At 44.3% G+C, this 18,288-nt stretch overlaps 1 long non-coding RNA gene across 1 annotated transcript in view; it reads left to right on the top strand.

Annotated features, from left to right (window-relative positions):
* LOC142254207 (uncharacterized) overlaps nt 1–18,288 on the top strand; it is a 155,996-nt gene that overhangs the window by 79,514 nt on the left and 58,194 nt on the right. Inside the window, exon 2 of the long non-coding RNA XR_012727207.1 lies at nt 17,919–18,095. This is a non-coding gene — a long non-coding RNA (uncharacterized LOC142254207). The remainder of the gene's footprint in view (nt 1–17,918; nt 18,096–18,288) is intronic.

Below are 18,288 nucleotides of genomic sequence, written 5' to 3'. Positions count from 1 at the left end.
AGCACGTGAAGACCCTGAGGCGACCTGAAGATAGCGGGGGCTTCACAGATAAAACAGTGAATAGTCAGAATATTGTAAATATGCTGGGGCTCACAGGGTGAGGTGGATCCTTGTAGCCCAAGGTTCGGGTGGCACATGGACCACGGGCGTCACTGCTGACAGCTGAGGGATTGGAGACCACAGGCAGGTGGGAGAGATATTGGAAACCGCAGGCAGATGACATCCTGAAGACCACAGACTGGTGGGTGTGATATTGGAAACTGTAGGGTGAGATGAAACACTTACTATGAAACAGAAGAATGGTCTGTCTTGTGCTTTTCACACTCCTTTCTCCATAGATTTAATAGGCAGCTGTAATCTGACACCTTAGTGAGCTGTCATGTTATAAGCATGATGGACTTCAGATAAGTTCAGGATGTGGGAGAAGTGGCTCAATAGTGGAGAAAGAAACCTTGCCGCAAGATGTGGGAACACCTTTTAAGGTACTTTCCTGTATATTGTATTTGTATGTACTTCACAAACTCTCTGCGTCCTCGGAGTGCAGAAAGTTTGAAAAGTTTAAGAAAGTTATAATCTCGGCCGTTCGAGGGGATCCTGATAACCTGTGGCTCGCTCTTTTGCAGTTTCCCTTTTATTCTTCCAAATCGGGTTCCATTGGGTTTTGCAAGTCTTACTAACGATTGGATGTGACAGGCAATTAATACTCAGTAGCAAAACTAAGAGAAGGAAAAAAACCCCTCTCAGACAGGCAGCTCCCTTGTACTTTCAAATCATCTGCAAAGATTAATGAGTTTAGTGATTTACTTGCTTGCACAACAGAAAAGGAGTATAAAGTGTGCGCGGCGCCGTGTTTCATCCCCCTGCATTAAAGAGACGGAAATCTAGTTATTTGATCTGCTCTAATTGGACTAAAAATAGAGGTTTTATCTCCAGTAAAAGTCTAATTATATCTTAGTAGGCGATTCCTGATTTTTATGTTGTAAATCGCTTTCCATGCATTGGTGCAAAATGCAGAAATTTTACAGCAAGTGCAAATTATTGGGTTACTTAAGCCCCTTTCCCCTTGATGAACGGTGCCACCTTTATTCACAGGTTGCATCTGGTATTGCATGCAAGTCCTATTCACTTGAATGAGAATGTGCTTTGTGCAGCAATACCAGACACAACCTGTGTATTAGGGTGGCGCTGTTGTGCAAAAAAAAAATGCAATTTTAATCACCTCCTACACATATAAGAGAATGGAGGGGTCCCACAATGTTTACAGCCCCTTTAGGCAGCAAATATGTATCTATGGTAAAAGACAACAAACAAACTGTGTAGTCGGATTTGTGCATTCATCCTCTTCCTTATGTTCCATTATTGTGCGTGTGTTATAAAAGCAAAAAATTAACAATGTTACTTAAAAAGCAACTATATTTGCAATAAATCAATACTACAGGTGAATATAAGAAACTTTGTAGTATATCTATCAGTGAATTCTTTTAATTTCTCCATTTATGAGCCATTTCTCCCTCTCCCTGCATCCTGAACTCATCAATGCTTCTGAGAAAAAAAAGCTCAGCACTGTCTTGCTCAAGATAAGATGGATAGACAGTACAGTGAGGTGTGAGGTAACGCCCCTTATTATTCTCTGTGGAGGAGGAGGAGTAAGGAGCAGAGGGAGGAAACAAGAAAAGGAAGCCACAGGAAGATGATGAGCTTTCCAGCAATATTTTACCTCACCACCAGAGCTGAGATATCAAGTAACACCTCCTATTATTTTTTGTGAAGGGGGGAGTGAGGAGCAGAGTGAAGAAATAAGCAGAGCGTGAATAGATGCTGAGCTTTCTGACCAGTCTTTTACCTCACCACCAGAGCTGATGTATCCTGGAACACCTTCTTTTATTCTCTGGGGAGGTAGGGGCTGTGTGAGGAAACAAGCAGGGGGAGATACTGAAAGATGCTGAGCTTTCTAACAAGTTTTTTTTACATCACCCCCAGAGCTGAGATGTCGCGCAACACCTCCTATTATTCTCTATTGAAGGGGGAAAGTGAGGAGCAGAATGAGGAAATAGGATACACAATAAGGTGCTGAACTTTTTAATATATCTTTTACCTCTTTCACAGAGCTGAGGTGTCAGGTAACATCTCCTATATTTCTCTATGGAGATGGGGAGGAGTGCGGAGCAGAGTGAAGAAACGGGCAGGAGATACAAAAAGATGCTGAGTTTTTTAACACGTTTTTTACCTCACCCCTAGAGCTGAGTTTTCTGGTAACACCTCATATTATTCTCTATGAAGGGGAGTAGAGGAGTGCGAAAAGAAGCAGAGGGTGACCCAGAAAGATGCTCAGCTTTCTAACAAGTCTTTTACCTTGCCCATAGATCTGAGTTGTAAGGTAACGCCTCCTATAATTCTCTATGGAGAGGGAGAGGAGGGAAGAGCAGAGTGCGGCATCAAGCAGGAGACACAAAAAGATGCTGATCTTTCTAACAAGTCTTTTACCTCACTCCAGAGCTGGATTCACATCTACACTGATCAACAAAAAGATACTGATCTTTCTAACAAGTCTTTTGCATCATCCCCAGAGTTGAGGTATTGGGTAACACCTGTTATTATCTATTGATTGGTGGAGGAAGGAGGAGCAGAGTGAGGAAACAAGTAGAGGGATACACAGAAACATGCTGAGCTTTCTAACAAGTTTTTTACCTCACCTCCAGAGCTGAGTTGTCTGGAAACACCTCCTATTATTCTCTATGGAAGGGGGGAGGAGTGCGGAATCAAGCAGAGGGACTCACAGAAACATGCTGAGCTTTTTAACAAGTCTTTTACCTCACCCCAGAGCTGGATTCACATCTATGCTGATCAACAAAAAGATACTGATCTTTCTAATAAGTCTTTTGCGTCATCCCCAGAGCTGAGGTATTGGGTAACACCTGTTATTATCTATTGATTGGTGGAGGAAGGAGGAGCAGAGTGAGGAAACAAGTAGAGGGATACACAGAAACATGCTGAGCTTTCTAACAAGTTTTTTACCTCACCTCCAGAGCTGAGTTGTCTGGAAACACCTCCTATTATTCTCTATGGAAGGGGGGAGGAGTGCGGAATCAAGCAGAGGGACTCACAGAAACATGCTGAGCTTTTTAACAAGTCTTTTACCTCACCCCAGAGCTGGATTCACATCTATGCTGATCAACAAAAAGATACTGATCTTTCTAATAAGTCTTTTGCGTCATCCCCAGAGCTGAGGTATTGGGTAACACCTGTTATTATCTATTGATTGGTGGAGGAAGGAGGAGCAGAGTGAGGAAACAAGTAGAGGGATACACAGAAACATGCTGAGCTTTCTAACAAGTTTTTTACCTCACCTCCAGAGCTGAGTTGTCTGGAAACACCTCCTATTATTCTCTATGGAAGGGGGGAGGAGTGCGGAATCAAGCAGAGGGACTCACAGAAACATGCTGAGCTTTTTAACAAGTCTTTTACCTCACCCCAGAGCTGGATTCACATCTATGCTGATCAACAAAAAGATACTGATCTTTCTAATAAGTCTTTTGCGTCATCCCCAGAGCTGAGGTATTGGGTAACACCTGTTATTATCTATTGATTGGTGGAGGAAGGAGGAGCAGAGTGAGGAAACAAGTAGAGGGATACACAGAAACATGCTGAGCTTTCTAACAAGTTTTTTACCTCACCTCCAGAGCTGAGTTGTCTGGAAACACCTCCTATTATTCTCTATGGAAGGGGGGAGGAGTGCGGAATCAAGCAGAGGGACTCACAGAAACATGCTGAGCTTTTTAACAAGTCTTTTACCTCACCCCAGAGCTGGATTCACATCTATGCTGATCAACAAAAAGATACTGATCTTTCTAATAAGTCTTTTGCGTCATCCACAGAGCTGAGGTATTGGGTAACACCTGTTATTATCTATTGATTGGTGGAGGAAGGAGGAGCAGAGTGAGGAAACAAGCAGAGGGACACACAGAAACATGCTGAGCTTTCTAAAAAGTCTTTTACCTCACCAACAGAGCTGGGTTGTCGGGTAACACCTCCTATTATTCTCTATTGAGGGAGGGAGGGCGGAGCAGAGTGAGGAAATGAGCAGAGGGACACACAGAAAGATGCTGAGCTTTCTAACAAGTCTTTTACCTCACCACAGAGCTGGATTCACATCTACACTGATCAAGACTACTGTATAATGTCTTCCATGCCTTGGCTGCTTTTGTCAGTATGCAAACTAAAGAATCAAAAGTAGTAATTCATCTGTGCGTCCTGTGTATGCGAGTCAATTGCAAATGAAGAGATTGAGCCTCCAGAGGGAAAGACTGAAGGAAATTACAGGATACAAGCAATGTAATGGCCAGATATAGTGTTGGCTTATTCTGAAAAATTGCATGAAACTACATTTCTCTGTTAAGTATGAGACCACAAAGGTTTTGTTTTGGTCAGCCGGATTGTGTTTAGAAGATTTTGCGCTGTCTGTGATTCTTCTCATGGCGGCAATGTTTGGGTAATGTGAGTACATTGCATAATTGTTCGCCAGGCTCCCTCTCGTCTTATGACCCAATGTAACGCGGCTCTCCTGGGAATGAAGCGGTGATGAGCGCTGTCTCACAGACGTACATAATTACAGCTTTGTCTGTCTCGTCATATCATCAGTCACTGGCGGCAGCGATGGTTATAGCATTCAAGAAGTAAAGTGCAGATCCGGAGACGTGGAACGTTCAGCGCTTGTGCCACCGGAGCACAATTACATTGCAGAAAAAAGCAAAAAACCCCCCAAAAACCTCCTTCTGCTATAAAGTCTTGGAGCATTAGTCGGCACATTGTAAATACTGCATCAAATATTTTTTCTTTAATTGTTTCTATTCTCGCAACATATATATACAGTATAGGCAGATGCATGAGGAATGGAGGCCTACCTACTATATTGGACTTATCACAGGTGACGTGGACTCACCGGGCTGCTGTGGATTTGGCTTTGGCCCAAACCATGCATGGCGAGCAGTGAAAGCAAAAATGTTTGTTTTATAGTTTTAGTATTTATTAACCCTTTAATGCCAAGTTGTCGATTTATTTCCAGGAGCTATAAGACTGTTTGGCTATGTGCCCATGTAGCAGATTTTTTTCTGCACAAAAAAGCATGCTAAAAAAAAGCGCTTTTTTCATGCTTTTTCCATTCTTTTTTTCTATGCTTATTTCATGTTTTTTTTTTCATGCTTTCTTAATGTATTTTTTAATCTTTTTTTATGCTTTTTTCATGTTTTATTCATTTTTTTTTTTCCAGGCTTTTTTTTTCATGCTTTTTCCATGCTTTTTTTTCATGCTTTCTTAATGTTTGTTTTTTTTTTAATCTTCGTTTTTTATGCTTTTTTCATGTTTTATTCATTTTTATGTTTTTTTCCAGGCTTTTTCCATGCCTTTTTTTCATGCTTTTTTCCATGCTTTTTCCATGCTTATTTCACGTTTTTTCATGCTTTCTTATTGTTATTTTTTTAATCTTTTTTATGCTTTTTTTTCATGTTTTATTCATTTTTTGTTTTTTTTCCAGGCTTTTTTCCATGCTTTTTTTCCGTGCTTTTTTCCATGTTTTTTTTCCTGCTTTCTTTAATATTTTTTTTATGCTTTTTTCATGTTTTATTCATTTTGGTTTTTTTTCATGCTTTTCTCATGCTTTTTTATGCTTTTTTTCATGCTTTTTCCATGCTTTTTTCCATGCTTATTTCATGTTGGTTTTTTTCATGCTTTCTTATTGTTATTTTTTTAATCTTTTTTATGCTTTTTTTCATGTTTTATTCATTTTTTGTTTTTTTTCCAGGCTTTTTTCCATGCTTTTTTTCATGCTTTCTTAATGGTTTTTTTTGAATCTTCTTTTTTTATGCTTTTTCATGTTTTATTCATTTGTTTTTTTCCATGCTTATTTCATGGTTTTTTTTCCTGCTTTAATGTTTTTTTTTCATCTTTTTTATACTTTTTTCATGTTTTATTCATTTTTTTGTTTTTCCATGCTTTTTTCACGCTCTTTTCATACTTCTTTTCATGCTTCTTATCTATTAAGATGGGGTAAATGCAGGAAAACGGCAGAAACAATTGACATGCTGCTTCTGTTTTCAGCAACAAAAACTGCAAGGAAAAAAAGAAGCAACATGATTAAAACAAGCAAGGAAAAGTATGAAAAAGCAACATGGGCATAAGAATAACATAAAGAATACAGGTGAAGCTTTGAACACATCATGGATCGAGCGCATTCCTTTGCCCCTTTTCTTTTGCGTTTTTCAGAATGACGTATAGTAGTCTGTGTGCACACGTTGCAGATTGTCGCGTTTTTGATGCTTTTTGGTTTTTTTTACCCAGATTTGTCAAGAAACCTGAAGGGGTAATACCTGCAAAGTAAGTGAGGATTGATTATTTTCTCCTTGCAGATTTGGTGCACATTTAAATCTGCAAAATGTCAATTTTTTAGTGTTTTTATTGCAGATTTCACCTGTACTTATATAAGTGATAAATCTGCACCCAAAACAGGAGAAAATAATGCGTATTTCCTGCCAATAGATGCAGAAAGGATGTACTTTCCGTGTGCACAGACCCTTACTTTCGATACGCCCAGCTTTCCTGATATCCTTATGTATCAGGCAGGCGGTGTCAGTGTGAAATCTGCGCAATATCAATATCAGGAAGGAAACAAAGGGCGACACCTGATACTATGTAACCTCCGCACATAACTCAATAATAACACTGGAGCAGAGGCACTTGGTTCCATTAGTTACAATGCCCCATTGGGACTATTTAAGTAAAATGTATCAAGGTTGAAGCATCTTTTAAGATTGTTCTCATACTTAAAGAGGGGCGATCGCTCTTCTCTGTCTGTGGCTTTACAATAAGTAGGTTCCTATGTTATTGAGCTTGTTATAACTTGGGTTTTTACCTGCCAGTATGGCTTCTTCTGCAGCACAGCTGTGTCCTGCCCCCAGGGAAGGAAGGGGAAGAAGTGTGATGGCAACAACGATAAAGACAGACAAGGAAAAACCACAACTTAGACACAGTGAAAACCAAACAGTAAGAAACGAAGGAGAAAAGCAAGAGCAGGAAGGCAGCAACAAAAGGACAACAAGGGTTAACAACACAACTGCTCAGAGCAATAAAATACTGTAAGCGCCAGTAAGTCTGTATCACAACACCTCACCAAACCAGTATAGAAAAGCTATAGCTGGCATTAAAAGAAGTGTCCAACAACATATATAGGAGGGGAGTGAATGTGATTCGCTCCCCCACAGCATGTGATCAAAGGAGACTAACAAACAGCCCAGCAGAGATTAACTCTTGCTAGCCTGCCTATGAGCTACAAGTCTGTGGGTTGACACCCGAGTCTCCCTGCGCTGGTCACAGACATCAGATAAGTCAGCAGGCAGAGTGCCAGAATCTGTAGTCTCCATAGATACTGATGCGGCCATGACAGTCTGCGATGTTTGTAAAAACCCCATTGTGATCATTTTATACTGTGTTGGGGTATGTTTTCTCATATAGTTAAGCATACCGTAATGCCTCATCCATACGTCCATTAATCACATACGTGTTCATTCTGTGTTTTTAATGGATTGCAAGAAAAAAAAGAATTATAGCGCCACCTATTGGGGGGTAGCAATCCTAAAAGTCAATATTGACTTTACAATGAGCTCTTCCACATGACTATAGGGGCATTTACAGTGTAAGATAATTGTGAAAGATTGTTAAAAATGCTAATTTCATAATTATTTTGCTGTGTAATCAGGCAACTGATCACTTAATGAACGAACATCAGGAAAAATGATCTTTTGTGCAACCCCCCAAAAAAAAAAATCTTAGGAGATGACAACTCAGTTCTGGGGTTGAGGTAAAAGACTTGTTAGAAAGCTCATAGGAGCATGCTATGTTAACAGGACTCGCACTGCCGAGGACTACGGCAGCCTATGTGCACTGATATAGTAAAGATCGCTTAGTATGCATCATTTGCCTTGGTCTACCTGTGTAAACAGGAATTCAAACAACCCCCGATAGGTAAATGTTTACCGATCAGCAGTCGTATTGTACATCGTGTTACCAGTTGATCAGTCTAAACGGAAAACACAATGCAAATTACCATAGCAGCTGTCATGGGTGACATACAGTCATGTGGTTTCTGGCCATAGAAGGTCACAGCGTCTGGCTGTGCAGAATGCTCCCTGACTTTCCATTGTTCCTGCTGTCCATATTCATTGCATAGGTAGCTTTCCTGTTGGATTCGTCTCTCCCCTTTTTGACCCAGCAGGAGCTCGACTTCCACTTGGCTACTGATCTTTAGCATTATCTTGGTGCTTATATACCCCTTCCTTCCTTGGGCTGGTGCTGGTGATATTTTCAGTTCATTGAAGCCTTGGTTGCAAGCAGGCGGCTTGTACTCCTATGTGGTGTTACCCTGAGTCATGTGTAGATAAGTAGTTCATGCATTTTCCCCCTTTGTGTCCTCCTTGTTTCTTCCATTAGCGTTTAGGGGGGTTGATAAAGAGCTCATTCCTTTCGTTCCCTATTTAGGGTCCAGCACTAGGGATATCTAGGGTCAGGTATCCTGCTTGGCGCATAGCTGCTGGTGATGTTTTCAGTTCATTCTAGCCTTGGTTGCAAGCAGGTGGCTTGTACTCCTCTGTGGAATTGTTGTTGAAAACTCTGCTGAACTTCTACCGTAGTCATCTGTAGATAAGTAGTTCATGCATTTTACTCCTATGTGTTCCCCTTGTGTCTTCTCTAGTATTTAGTGGTGTTGACAAAGAGCTCATCCCATCCGTTTCCTATTTAGGGTGTATCACTAGGGATATCTAGGGTCAGGTATCCGGCTCAGCGCATAGTTGCAGAACTTATCCAGGATGGTGAGGGACCAGCGGAAGGCTTGGTTAGGGGTTACTATCTCCCCCTTCACTAAACACAGTGGTCCCCTTCCCTTATCTTTAGCTGCTGAGCTCATCCCACCCGTTCCTTATTTAGGGTCCAGCACTAGGGAAACCAAGGGTCAGGTATTCTGCTCGGCGCATAGGTATGGAACCTATCTATCGTGGTGAGGGACCCCAGGGACCAGCGATAGGTTTTGTCAGGGGTCACCATCTCCCCCTTCCCTAGACACAGGGGTCCCCTTCCCTTATCTTTAGCTGCTAAGCTCATCCCACCTGATCCCTATTTAGGATTCAGCACTAGGGATACCTAGGGTCAGGTATCATACGCAGTTTCCGTACCTATGCGCTGAGTATGATACCTGACCCTAGGTATCCCCAGTGGTGGACCCTAAATAGGGAACAGGTGGGATGAGCTCAGCAGCTAAAGATAAGGGAAGGGGACCCCTATGTCTAGGGAAGGGGGAGATGATGAACCCCTGACCAAACCTACTGCTGGTCCCTGAGGTCCCTCATCACCCTAGATAGGTTCCGCACCTATGCGCCGAGCCGGATACCTGACCCTAGGTATCCCTAGTGTTGAACCTTAAATAGGGATCAGGTGGGATGAGCTCAGCAGCTAAAGATAAGGAAAGGGGACCCCTGTGTCTAGGGAAGGGGAAGATGGTGACCCCTGACAAAACCTACTGCTGGTCCCTGAGATCCCTCACCACCCTAGATAGGTTCCTCACCTATGCGCCATCTAGGGTGGTGAGGGATCCCAGGGACCAGCAGTAGGCTTGGTCAGGGGTCACCATCTCCTCCATCCGAGACATAGGGGTCACATTCCCTTATCTTTAGCTGCTGAGCTCATCCCACCCACTCCCTATTTAGGGTTCAGACTAGGGATACCTAGGGTCAGGTATCCTACTCAGCGCATAGGTGTGGAACCGATCTAGGGTGGTGAGGGACCTCAGGCACCAGCAGTAGGTTTTGTCAGAGGTCACCATCTTTCCCTTCCCTAGACATAGGGGTCCCCTTCCCTTATCTTTAGCTGCTTAGCTCATCCCACCCGTTCCCTATTTAGGGTCCAGCACTAGGGAAACCTAAGGTCAGGTATCCAGCTTGGAGCATAGGTGAGGGACCTCACGGACTAGCAGTAGGCTTGGTTAGGGGTCACCATCTCCGACTTATGCAGGCTTTCCTCCCGGAGGTTGGTGACGTTGTCCTTTGATCTGGAGCCTGCGATGCCTCATTCCTCAGCCTTAGATAAATAACACCGTGATATAATCATGCTTTAATAGAAAACACTTAGCCGTAGTATCGCTACCGTCGGTGGAAGAGGATGCCCTCAAACCCGTTTTTCCCTTTAAGTGGAACAGCAATTGCATAAAATATTTGGGGATCAGGATACCTTCTAAACACCAAGACCTATATGAACATAATTTTCCAGACCTTTTAAAAAACATACAAAAAGACCTCACGGCTTGGCATAACCTCCCCATCTCGTGGTTTGGCAGAGTCAATACAATTAAAATGGATGTCCTACCCAAAATACTATATATGTTCCAAACAATCCCATTGAATCTAGGAGAAAACTTCTTCCTCAAGTTAAAAAAGATGATCAGCAATTTTGTATGGCGAGGTACCAGACCCCGACTGAAATACTCCATGTTGAACAGGTCTCGCTGGGGCGGAGGGGTGGGGCTACCTGATTTTAAAGCGTACGATGCGGCGTCGGTGGGCAATTGCATACTGGATCTCCTCCATAACAGGGACAGAAAATTGTGGGTAGAGATTGAATGTGATCTACACGCAACCATGACGCAGGGAATCTTCTGGTTATCATCTAGAATCAACTTGGAGACCCTGGGAATTTCCCCGATTCTCTTGTCTCTGGCTACTGCATGGAGGAGGGCCAATAGGCGATATAGGCTGACAGGGGAACCGGGCCCTATGACACCACTGGTGGGCAACCCTGCATTCCAATGCTGGCTTCACGAAATCCGTCCCAGCTTGATTTCAATGCCAACGGGAGGGATCCCACGTGTTAAAGATGTCATTACTCAACAGGGTTGCAGACCACTGTTGTCCTTGCTAGATGACCGGCCAAGAGAGCCAAGTCATTGGTTTCAATACTTACAACTACGTAGCTTTGTAGACTCTCTATCTCCGAGATCTGAGATGCATAAGGACTTGACTCCATTTGACAGACTATGTTTCCTTCGAGAAACACCTCCCCACACAGTCTCGATAATCTGCAACATAACAGTGTCTGGAGGGACGGGGGGGGGGACCTGCCCGAGTATGTAGGGCAATGGCAGTCAGAACTGAGAAAGACTTTTTCCAAAGAACAGTGGTATAAGTCATTTAACCTGACACACAAATCCACCAACTCATGTAGAATGCAGGAACTCAACTATAAAATCCTCGCACGGTGGTACAGGACACCCACCAGGCTCCACAGAATGTTTCCAGAGGTCTCAGACACTTGCTGGAGGTGTCAGACCTCGGTGGGCACAATGCTGCATGTTTGGTGGTCTTGTCCAGGGATCCAGGGATTATGGGAACACGTCTTTGCTCTCTATAATCATTTACATCAAGTGGGAGTGACACCCTCGCCGGAAGTGGCACTCTTCTCAATGTACGGGGGGGCAATCTCTAAGGCGAAGAGAGGTCTGCTCTCATACTTCATGATCTCAATGAGACAGATCATACCGAAACATTGGAGGTCCACCTATACATTGAGAAGAGCAGACTGGGTGGGGGCTATGGATGCCCTGAGACGTTTGGAAGAGATAAGAGCATTTGATGAAGGGAGAGACTCACTATGCTTTTCCACCTGGTATCCGTGGCTTCAATTCAGAGAAACACAACAATTCCAATCCTGGTTACTCACGGGCACGCTGCCACATTGATGTTTGGCGGAGCGAAGTGGCCCTCCTGATGGGAGGATGGCATGGTGCCACGTTACAGAACCCTACAGAATCTCCCCTTCTCTCTTTCTCGTGTTTTCCTTCTTTCTCTCTCTTCTTCTCCTTTCATCCCTTGCTTTTCTTTCTTTCCCCTCTTTTCCTTCTCTTGCTTATCTAATTAGTGTACATAGGTTTACTTGTTGAAATATATGGCAAGATTATACAGAATGATATTGGCATCTACATATTAAATAGAACAAAAGATAAACGATTGATATATACTTGGGATAAGATGTCATTAAAGGGAACCTGTCAGCAGAAATTTCCCCTAAAACCTAACAGATTCCCCCTCTGCAGCTCCTGGGCGGCATTCTAGAAAGGTCCCTGTTATTATTGTGCCCCCTTTCTGACCAAAAAAAAGAGTTTATAAAGAGGTACCTTTTTGGCTTCGGATTCTATAAATCTGACACGGGGGCGGGCAGCCTGATGGCCGTTATTCTGCCCCCTGGTCCTGTATGCCGCCCCCATCGCTGATTTCCATACTTTTGGACGCCGCCCACTGCTCCAGCCATCCCCGCGCATGCCCAGTGCCAGTCTCACGGGACTGAGCACTGTGACTGCTGGTGACGTGTGCGCAGGCAAGTGATTATGGACGGGACTGTGACTGTTATCAGCAAGTACCCGCCCATAATCTCGTGAGCGCGCAAACCTCTCCAGCGTCACACTGTGCTCAGTGTAGATGCTAGACTGTATGGGCTGCTTCCAGGGATGACGTCCCTTTGTCACGTGATAGTATTTTGAACACGCCCCTATCACGTGACAAAGGGACGTCATCCCTGGAAGCAGCCCATACAGTCTAGCATCTACACTGAGCACAGTGTGACGCTGGAGAGGTTTGCGCGCTCACGAAATTATGGGCGGGTACTTGCTGATAACAGTCACAGTCCCGCCCATAATCACTTGCCTGCGCACACGTCACCAGCAGTCACAGTGCTCAGTCCCGTGAGACTGGCACTGGGCATGCGCGGGGATGGCTGGAGCAGTGGGCGGCGTCCAGAAGTATGGAAATCAGCGATGGGGGCGGCATACAGGACCAGGGGGCAGAATAACGGCCATCAGGCTGCCCGCCCCCGTGTCAGATTTATAGAATCCGAAGCCAAAAAGGTACCTCTTTATAAACTCTTTTTTTTTGGTCAGAAAGGGGCCACAATAATAACAGGGACCTTTCTAGAATGCCGCCCAGGAGCTGCAGAGGGGGAATCTGTTAGGTTTTAGGGGAAATTTCTGCTGACAGGTTCCCTTTAAGGATGTTATGAAGAATTTTTCTTGTAAGACCTACGATAAAGTTCACTGTAGTATATGCTGTATAAGATTTAAATGCCCAGACCAAACTGCAACTTTTCCATATTCTGTAAAACCGGGCACTACAAAATTATCTATATTCATGCTTTGTTATATAATTTTTCTTGAAAACAATAAAGAAATATTAAACGAAAACACTTAGCCGTATCTAATATTTATAAGACTCATTTAGCTTTTTTTTTTCTTAATTTTTTTCTTGTTCCTGATTAAAGAGAAGACAAATCCGAGTCATTTATTTCTGCTCCGGTGACTTGTAAATATTTATCTAGCGGTGACACGCAAATTACGGCGCTCATTAGCGGCGCTCTCGCGTTCCGCCGGCGTGGTATATGGGTCTGCGCCTACGTTTTTTATTTATGTAAAACGCCTTCTTTTTTTTAATGTTCATTGTCGGGAAAGATCAATTGTATTCATAAGCTTTTCAAATGCCAGAAAATGACTCCTGACATTAGAACGGGAGATGGAAATCACAAAGTGGCAACCGGTGATTTCCAAATAACGCTGTAAGCACAAAACTTCAGTAATTACCATAATTTGTTTCCACTTTTTAATACATGTTGCAACATTGTCAACCGCTCCATTGTCTTGAAAAAATAAATATTCTTTGCATTTAGCTTCTCCGGTGAATAAAGGAGCGTGCTAAGCGCCGATCTTCTGCACAGTTTCCGTCTTTCTGCTTGTTGGGGGGCGTTGCGCTCCTGAATGATTGACCGTTCGGACCTGCGTCGCTGAGTCAGCTTTTCCTCTGGAGCATCAGAGGAGCGCTGAAGCTCCAAAATATGGTGATCCGAATAGCTTACAAGCTTTAAAGGGAATCTGCCTGCTGCTGCACTAGCCACCAATACCGCCATCATGAAGGATATGATGTGCAAGAGCGATGGCAGCGCCAACTTTGCAAATCTCGCTCATGTGCACAACGTTCTACCTCAATGCCAAGACCTCAGTCAAGCCAGGTGTACGATCTCCGGCAATAGGGTTCAAGAGGTTTTCCACTTCTTTTATGGCCTCACCCGGAACATCGCCAGTCGTACTTCCTATCTACAGTAGTACTCTCGGCTCCCGTAGTGTTTAGTGATCTGATCTTACTCTGGACGGTTGTTGACTCTTCCCAGCCTGTCTCCCTGTTTTTTGTCATTACCTCCTGGCTTCTGACCTCGGACCTCCTCCTGACCAGGTCCCCGCCTGCTCCCTTTATCCTGTACATACTCTCATCAATGTCTGATCAGTTGGGGTCCCTGCCGTTAAGCTGTTCTTGGTTCCGGTGTCAGCAGCCAGTGTCTGGAAATGCTCAGTTCCGGTGCTGTTCCGTCTTCTGATAGTGGCTGCGGCCGGGTACTGCACATCCGCTTCCATTTAAATCAATAGTGGGCGGACGTGGAGTACCCAGACACGGCCACTTTCAGTTGACTGAGCATTTCCAGCTGCCGACACCAAGAACAGCTGAACTGCGGGGGTGCTGGGTGTCGGAGCCCGGCCAATCAGACTGACCTAACCTCGTTGGATATAGACATGGTGGTGGTTTAGTGGGATAGGTCTTCTGACAGGTTCCCTTTAAAGCAAAGAGCTTGTAAATGCACACTCCTTGCGTAGATATCTGCCCACAGCTGATAACCTAAACCTGCAAGCAGTAAACTATAGAACTAAAAAAATATTTCCATTTTTCCAGAATGGAGAGGAGTTTTGATAACAGGCAAATTGCAAAGTTGATTGTTTTTACAAGCATTCTGCTTCATTGGGGAGCATGCTCGCCCGGAACGTTGCCAGTTGTACTACCTGGTTATACAGTAGTGCTCTCGACTCCCATAGTGCTTAGTGCTATGATCTTGACTCTTGACTCTGAACTGTTGTTGACTCTTCCCTGACTGTCTCCCTGTTTTTGTTGTTACCTCTTGGCTTCTGACCTCGGACCTCCTCCTGACCATGTCCCCACCTGCTTCCTGTATCCTGTGTGTACTCTCCTGGAATCCTGACCCTCGGCTTGTATCTTGACCTAGTCTCTGCTCCCAGTGTCCTGTTGCTACCTCATGGCTGACCTTGGCTTGTATCTTGACCTTGTCTCTGTCTGCTCCCAGTATCCTGTTGCTACCTCCTGGCTTCTGACCTCGGCTTGTATCTTCACCTTGTCTCTGTCTGCTCCCAGTGTCCTGTTGCTACCTCCTGGCTTCTGACCTCGGCTTGTATCTTGACCTCGTCTCTGTTTGCTCCCAGTGTGCTGTTGCTACCTTTTGGCTTCTGACCTTGGCTTGTATCTTGACCTAGTCTCTACTCCCAGTGTCCTGTCGCTACCTCCTAGCTTCTGACCTCGGCTTGTATCTTGACCTCATCTCTGTCTGCTCCCATTGTCCTGTCGCTACCTCCTGGCTTCTGACCTTGGCTTCTATCTTGACCTCGTCTATCTGCTCCCATTGTCCTGTCGCTACCTCCTGGCTTCTGACCTCGGCTTGTTTGACTACCTCTCCATTCACTCCACACAAGTAGTGTCTAGCACCACCTAGTGACAGACAGCACACTTTGCTTTTGCAATTTGAGTCTGGAAGTTTAGAATAGAGGGTAAATTTAGAGAAATAGAGGTTATTTTATTTTTTTTTTTAATTTGGGGTATTGTCATTTTTCTTGCCATACTAATACTTTTACATGCAGGGCTCTGTTAATATCGATAGGCTGTACACCTCTGCAGCTCGGGAGGACTTGTCGTTTTTGTGCTTCCCAAGTGACACCATCTTAAAGATGAATGACTGACTTGTGACATTTACCTGCAGTTTAACATTCCGCCGTGATATATGCAGAGCAGCGCGTGGCTGTAGGTTATCATCTAATGCGGAGGCTTTGTCATGTATAAGTCTGTGTGTCGCAGACGCATGGTATAATCATAGCCTGGAATTATATCCGCAGTCACTGAGCGCTGACATGCTCATACATTATATTGTCACTGTAACATTTGAGAGGAAATACAATTGTATCATGTCAAAACCTAATGCAAACAAGCAGCCAGCGCGTCTCGCAGAGCTCATCACTCACCTTACCGGAGACGTAAGGAAATCTGTGCAGCGACAAGTGTAAATATGGACGCGCACAGTAAAATATGAAGGCACGGGGTGATTTAAATGGGCATCAACTAGAATCCTTTTTTCTCTGTTTGCCGTAGAGATGAATGTAACCCATTATTTCCGGATGCGCGGCACGTTCTCAGGTCCTGTTTTAATCTATGTGGTCTCTCTAACCTCTACCGACTGCAATAAGTGGCTTCCCATGTGTCTTGTCTTCATCCTGTGACCAATTCTGTCTTCAGATCTGCAAATGAGAAATTCATTTGCTCCCTAAATTCCAATATAGAATTTTTTTTAAAATAGATTCCATTAAAAAATGTCCTAGGATTTTGCTGACGTATTCTCTGTATAACTCCTTCACGTAGCTGGTTGTCCTGCTGCTCCTAACATAGTCTTTTTTTTTTTTTTTTTTTTAAAAAACATCCAACCAATTTTTTGCTCCACAGTCTGTGTATCTTCTATGTCTAGCCAATTCTCATGCTACTTCTAAAATGTATTTAATGGCCTTCAGCTCGATCTCGAGCTATGGCAACTTGATAGATGGACCATGGATGATCAATCTTGTGCAGCCTAGATAGGTCCGCCAGGGTGTTCTCCGCCTAGATAGGTCCACCAGGGTGTTCTCCGTCTAGATAGGTCCACCAGGGTCTTCTCCGCCTAGATAGGTCCACCAGGGTCTTCTCCGCCTAGATAGGTTCACCAGGGTCTTCTCTGCCTAGATAGGTCAACCAGGGTCTTCTCCGCCTAGATAGGTCCACCAGGGTCTTCTCTGCCTAGATAGGTCAACCAGGGTCTTCTCCGCCTAGATAGGTCCACCAGGGTCTTCTCTGCCTAGATAGGTCAACCAGGGTCTTCTCCGTCTAGATAGCTCCACCAGCATCTTCTCTGCCTAGATAAATCCGCCAAGGTCTTCGCCTAGATAGGTCTACCAGGAGCTTCTCCACCTAGGTAAATCCACCAGGGTCTTCTCTGCCTAGATAGGTCCACCAGGGTCTTCTCCGCCTAGATAGGTTCACCAGGGTCTTCTCTGCCTAGATAAGTCAACCAGGGTCTTCTCCGCCTAGATAGGTCCACCAGGGTCTTCTCTGCCTAGATAGGTCAACCAGGGTCTTCTCCGCCTAGATAGGTCCACCAGGGTCTTCTCTGCCTAGATAGGTCAACCAGGGTCTTCTCCGCCTAGATAGCTCCACCAGCATCTTCTCTGCCTAGATAAATCCGCCAAGGTCTTCGCCTAGATAGGTCTACCAGGAGCTTCTCCACCTAGGTAAATCCACCAGGGTCTTCTCTGCCTAGATAGGTCCACCAGGGTCTTCTCCGCCTAGGTAGGTCCACATCTCCGCCTAGGTAGGTCCACAGGGTCTTCTCCGCCTAGATTGGTCTACTAGGGTCCTCTCTGCCTATATTAATCCACTAGGGTCTTCTCCGCCTAGGTAGGTCCACCAGGGTCTTCTCCACCGTTTTATTGATTGTATCAAGCCATTGGTTTGTTCGTCTTCCTCTTCGTCTTGTTCCTTCTATTCTTTTGACCATGACGTCCCTCTCCAGTGATTGCTCTCTTCTTCGTTTGATGTTTCTAAAGTAGGCAAGTCGTAGCTTGGTGATCCTTGCTTCGAGTGACATGATTGGCTTGATTTGTTCCAAAATTGATTTGTTTGTCCTTCTTGCCATCCATGGTATTCACAACATTCTTCTCATGCACCACATTTGTTCTTCTTCTGTTTTGTTTCTTAATTGTCCAGGTTTCACATCCGTATGCTAATACAGAAAAGACCAGACTATGTACGAGCCGAGACCAAACTATGTAGGAGCCGTGTCTTCATCACCAGTGAAATGTTCCTTGATTTCAGGACCTTGTCTAGTGAATTCCTTGCTTATTTGCCCATAGCTATTGCTTCTGGTGTCATCGCTGCATTCAAGTAGGTTGAAGTCCTTTACAACTTCCAGTTTGTCGCTGTCCATCTCAGATGTGTCATGGTCGTACCTGGCAGGGGTCAATATCTTTGTCTTCTTTTTACTGAGTAGGTGTCCAATGTTCGAGCTTTCCATCTTGACACTTTGTAATAAGTCCTTCATTCCTTCTATACTTGTTGCTGTCAATGTTGTGTCATC

This window comes from Anomaloglossus baeobatrachus, chromosome 10 (genome assembly GCF_048569485.1).
Source record: "Anomaloglossus baeobatrachus isolate aAnoBae1 chromosome 10, aAnoBae1.hap1, whole genome shotgun sequence".
NCBI lineage: Eukaryota > Metazoa > Chordata > Amphibia > Anura > Aromobatidae > Anomaloglossus > Anomaloglossus baeobatrachus.
Note: the sequence above shows the minus strand (reverse complement) of the source record. Positions and strands in the feature narration are given on the sequence as shown.